This window comes from Tupaia chinensis, unplaced genomic scaffold, assembly GCF_000334495.1.
Source record: "Tupaia chinensis unplaced genomic scaffold, TupChi_1.0 Scaffold000037_18, whole genome shotgun sequence".
In the NCBI taxonomy this organism is placed as follows: Eukaryota; Metazoa; Chordata; class Mammalia; order Scandentia; family Tupaiidae; genus Tupaia; species Tupaia belangeri.
Window position 1 is genome coordinate 1,952,050 of NW_006159476.1, and position 5,750 is coordinate 1,957,799.

Below are 5,750 nucleotides of genomic sequence, written 5' to 3' on the forward strand. Positions count from 1 at the left end.
GGAGAAGCCGTCGTTCTGCGAGGGTCATTTGTAGCCTCTGCTGGCTGCTGGAGCCTCTGCCCTCTAATAAAGCACCTCCTGAACAACAACAACAACAACAACAACAACAACAAAAAGAAAAGGAAAAAGAAAAGGAAACAGAGAGAGAGAGAGAGAGAAAGAAAAACTGAACAAAACCCCCCAAGGAAACAGGAGAAAAAAAAAGAAGGAAAGGAACTAACCAAAACTTAAAAAACAAACAAACAAAAACCAAAAACCAAAAACAAAAACAAAAACGCGTGAAATCACTAATACTTAGGAGCCATGGAGGAGTCTTCTGAAGGCTTGCCCCTTGCCTCTTCTGGATGGGTGCGAGTGGAGGGGTGGTGGGGAGTGGGAAAGGGATTATTAGCAAGATAAAGGAGGGGCTGAAGGCCAGGGGAATATTTTATCTTAAAATTTTTTTAAAAGGATGGGGGACCAGCAGTTAGTGTAATGGCTATGTTGCTGGACTCCCACGTAGTCGACCGCGGTTCGAGTCCCGGACCCGGTGGCTTGAAAAAAAAGGTGATTTCCTGCTTTCTATCTCTCTGTCTCTCTCTGTCTGTCTGGCGAGCACACGCGCCCTATAGCAAAAACCTCCCCCCCCCAAAAAAATTTTTTTTTAAAAGGAGGGACCAGCAGCTAGCGTAAGGGCTATGCCACTGGACTCCCATGTAATCTACTGCGGTTCGAGTACCGGACCCCATGGCTTAAACTCACGCTGGCGCGTGTGCGTGCGTGGCCAAGATCCGGAGAGGAGAAAGGAGAAGGGATTGCAGCGTGGCCATTCCCCTGTGGGGTGATTTCTCACTTTCTGTCTCTCTGTCTCTCTCTGTCTTTCTGGCAAGCACAGGTGCCCTATAGCAAAAACCTCTCCAAAAAATTGTTTTTGAAAAAGGAAAAATTACCAAAAAAAGACAGAGACAGAGAGAAGGCTAGAGGGGCTCCCTACCACTCGAGTTTGTGGGCTGGAGGCTGAATTATCAGTAGAAAAATCTTCATTTCTCTTTTTTTCCTGAAATCACTAGTTCTCAGGAGCCATGGACCACAGGTTTTCAAACCATTGGATCTGGGACTTGAACCACCATGTGGAAATTTAGTGCTTTAACCACCACATCACCTGCTGATACAGATGTCTATCTTTAAAAAAAGAATTATTTATTTAATTTTATTTATTATTATAGTTATTTTAAAATTTGCCATCAGGTACATATACTCATCAGAGAGAGCCAGAGAGAGAGAAAAAGTGAGAATGCAAGTCACCAGGTCTGGGACTTGCACCATGGTTAACCATGTGGGAGTCCAGCACTTTACTCATCATACCATGTAGTGTCCCCAGCCAGATAATCTATTTTAAAATCCCTTATTTTTATTACCCTACAGTTAGCTGGTTTTTTATTACTGCACTTCACAGGTAATACTTCTTTTGCTTTTTGCACAAGCTTAACCATTTTTTTTGCTGAATGGAATTTCTTGTAACCAATGCTTTTTCTTCTAAATTTTAAATTTTATTTTATTTTATTTTATTTTTTCAGGTTTTTGCATAGGGCGTATGGAAAGAGAGAGACAGAGAGAGGGTAAGTGAGAAATCATCCCCCAGGGGCGATGGCCAGACATAATTCCTTCTTCTCCATTCTCCTCTTGGGACTTTGGGCACACATACGCATGTGTCCTGTGTGATTCTCAAACCACTGGGTCTGGGACTTGAACCAAGATTGGCCATGTGGGAGTCCAGCACCTTAACCACTATACCACCTGCTGGCCCCTGAATGCTTTCTTCTAGGTTTTGTTCCTTCTTGAAGTAAATCATCTAGCAGTTATTTTAATAGTAGTCTTTCAAGGTGTTTTTTTTTTTTTTTTTTGAGAGGTTTTTGCTATAAGGCACATGTGCTCACCAGAAAGAGAGAGAGACAGAGAGACAGAAAATGAGAAATCACTCCCCCGCCCCCAGGGGGGGGGGAATGGCCAAGCTGTAATCCCTTCTCCTCCATTCTCTTCTTGGGACTTTGGGCATACATGCACACGTGCCCAGTGTGAGTTTAAGCCACCTGGTCCGGGACTTGAACCTTGGTCAGCTACATGGGAGTCCAGTGACATAGCCATTAGGCCAACTGCTGGTCCTGAGTCCTCTAAGTTTTATTTATTTCTTCCATGAGAGATACAGCAAGAGGAAGAGGATGCAACAAGAAAGAGACTGGCTCCTGCTGTGTCTTCATGCCATGATCCACCCCAGTCTCAGATAGCCTGGACCATTGACATGCTCTGTGTGCTCTGGGTCCCAGGAATTTTCCTATGTGGATCTAGCTGTGTTACCATTATACCACCATCTAGCCCCTAGTAATAGTCTTTTAGTGGAAACTTCTCTTGGTCTTTATCTAGTATCTTTATTTTATTCCCTTTGTATCAGTATAAAATTCTGAGATAATCATTTCCCATTACACCTCAAGTACTTTAAAATGTTTTTTTATAGAATTATTTTATTTAACTTTATTTATTTTTAAATTGACCAGAGAGAGAGGAGAGAGAGAGAGGAAGTGAGAAAGCAAGCCATTAGGTCTGGGACTCGAAATGCGGTTGGCCATGTGGGAATCCAGTGCCCTTAACCACCACACTACCTGCTGGTCCCCTACCTCCAGTACTTTAAGAGAATTATTTTATTGCTTTCTAAACTCACTTATTACTGTACAGAAATCTGTAGTCTATCTAATTGTCATTCCTTTGTTAAAATTTTTTTTCTTGGGTTTTTAAGATCTTGTCGGTACTTTGCATGCTCACTGCTCTGTAGATAGGCATAGATAAATTTTTACATATATTTTAAACTGAAGACTCATGTCTTTCATCAATTTGCAGAATTTGTTAACTAAATATTATGTCTCCTATTTTTCTTTTCTTTCATTATGAACTTTTAGTTTAGACCTTCTTGTTCTATGATACATGTTTCTTATTCTCTTCTTATTCCCATCCTTTTATCTCTCTGTGCAGTATTCTAGTCAATTATTTCAGTCTCTCTTCTAGTCTACCAATTCTTCGGCATTGTCTAACTTTCTACTTAAAGTTTAACTGTGGGGTCAGCAAGTAACATGGTGGTTGAGATACTGGACTCCTACATGGCCTCCTATGGTCTGAACCCCAGACCTGGCAGCTTGCTTTCTTACTTTCTCTCTCTCTCTGTGTCTCACTCTGATGAGTTCATATGCCCTATAGCAAATTAAAAAAAAAAAAAATTGAAAAAGTTCAATTGTGTTTTATTTTACCCCATTAGTTTAAAACTTAAAAAAAATTGTGATACAGTATGTGCATGCATATGAGAGAGAGAGAAGGAAAAGGAGAGACCCTTCACAGGGCTTGTCTACACTGCGATCTCCTTTGGATGCAAGGATCCTGGGCATGCATACATGTACCTGACGTGTTTTCAGGCTTACTGGGCTGCGGATCTAAATTGTGGTTGACATGTGGCTCCCAGCATTGCAGTCTGATAGGCAACCAGCTATGTCACTGGGTCAGGAAGCATTTTTTTTTTTTTTGGAGAGATTTTCACTGTAGGGCGCGTGCGCTCACCAGACAGACAGAGAGAGACATAGAGACAGAAAGCGAGAAATCACCCCCCAGGGAGCATTTTTTACGATTGCTAAGACATGGAACCAACCCAAATGCCCCATACGGCTGAATGGATTGAAAAATTGTGGCATATATACTCTATGGAATGGAATACTATTCAGTCATTAAGAACAACAAAACCCTGGCTTTTGACAGAAAGTGGAAGAATATGAAAGATTTACTGCTGAGTGAAGCAAGTCAGGCTATGAAGGAAAGACACTGTATGTCCCCACTTAATATATACCGAATATCCGCACTCTGTAACTGAAACTGACGGGCTAAAGGATGTACAAACACAAGAGGTGGATGTGAACGCCAGATGTGGTGTGTGTGGAGGAGTGGGGTCTGGGGAAAAACATTTGGAGGAGGGATACGAAGACAGCATTGTTGACACAGGGAAGTAGTGTTATATTTTGATATTTCGACTGGGGAGAAATGTTCATATATTGAAATGGTCACCTTGTAAGCTAAATAATGTGATTGAATGTATTAAAAAATATAAATAAAAATAAATAAATTTTAAAAAGTTGAAAAAAAGGATTATTTAATTTAATTTAGTTTATTTATACATTTTAAAATTTTAATTTGACCGGGGTGGGGGGGGGGGAGAGAGAGAGAAATGAGAAAGCAAGCCACCAGGTTCAGGACTCGAACAGTAGTCGCCCATGTGGGAATCCAGTGCCTTTAACCATCATGCCAACTGCTGGCCCCTACACATTTGTTTTTATTAAGTTTACTTTTCCCCTCAAGTGGCTAAAACAAAAGAAATGTGTCAAGTATAAGAAGGCATGATCTGGAGATACAATACTAAGAATATAAGTGTAGATACCATAGACTGTAAGAAAGGAGATTAAATAGTAGAGGGTGGAGGTAGGGCAAAGAGAAAAAACACTTAACAGACCAAAAAAAATGTGAAGTTGTCGTTGAAAATGATGTATATGGAAAATATCCTTGATTTGATTGTCTTTTTCTACGTGCATATTTTGAAAAAGTATTTTGTGCACTGTAACAATGTACAATAATGAAATGTAAATAATAATAATTTTAATAATAAAAGAAAGCATGATCAAAGGATGTGGAAATAGGGAGGCATGAAATGTTGGAGCTTTAATGCACCAAGTCTACCTTAAAGCATAATTTCTCATTTCTCACAGTGCTACTGTTTATGGACTCATGCATAAGACTTTCTTTCCCATTTTTGGATGCACGTTAAAAAAACACAACCGTTGGGAACCAGCAGTTAGCGTAATGGCTATGTCGCTGGACTCCCACGTAGTCGACCGTGGTTCGTGTCCCGGACCCGGTGGCTTAAAACTCACGCCGGGCGCGTGTGCATGTGTGCCCAAGATCCCGAGAGGAGAATGGAGGAGAAGGGATTGCGGCGTGACTATCCCCCCTGGGGGGTGATTTCTCGCTTTCTGTCTCTATGTCTCTCTCTGTCTGTCTGGCGAGCGCACGCGCCCTACAGTGAAAATCTCTCCAAAAAAACCAAAAAACCAAAAAAACAACAACAAAAAAAACACAACCGTTGGGGCCAGCAGGTGGCGCAGTGGTTAAAGGCACTGGACTCCCACAGGACTGACTGTGATTCAAGTCCTGGACCTGGCAGGTTGCTTTCTCACTTTCCCTCTCTGTCTCTCTCTGATCGAACTGGAAAATAATAATAATAAATAAAGTTAAATAAAATAATTCTTTCTATAAAAAAACACAACCATTTACTATGTTTCTATATCCTTTAGTCATTCAGATACAGTGGGGAAGAGGGTGGGTGAAGGAATCGTGTCTGAGATAGAACATTAAGGAGAAAAATGGAGAGGCAAAGCATTAATGGGAGAAAAAATGGGATACTATCTGTTGAAGATAACTTTATAATATTGTCAACTGGACTGGTGAGAAATGTACACATGTTGAAATATTCACTTTGTAAGCTAAATAATGTGATTGAGTGTATAAAAGAAATTGAAATTAAAAAAAGAAAAAAAAAGAGCCTACACAAGTGAATCTGAATATTCCCCAGAGCAACAGCAACATCAAGTCCTGTGCTTACTAATCTTTATAAAAAATAATTATTTAATTTTATTTATTGTTATTTGTTAAAAAAATTGCTAGAGGGCACATGCACTCACCAGAGA

At 40.4% G+C, this 5,750-nt stretch overlaps 1 pseudogene; it reads left to right on the forward strand.

Moving 5' to 3' along the window:
* The window catches only part of LOC102492878 (ribosome biogenesis protein NOP53 pseudogene), a 9,996-nt pseudogene that overhangs the window by 1,518 nt on the left and 2,728 nt on the right, over nucleotides 1–5,750 (forward strand).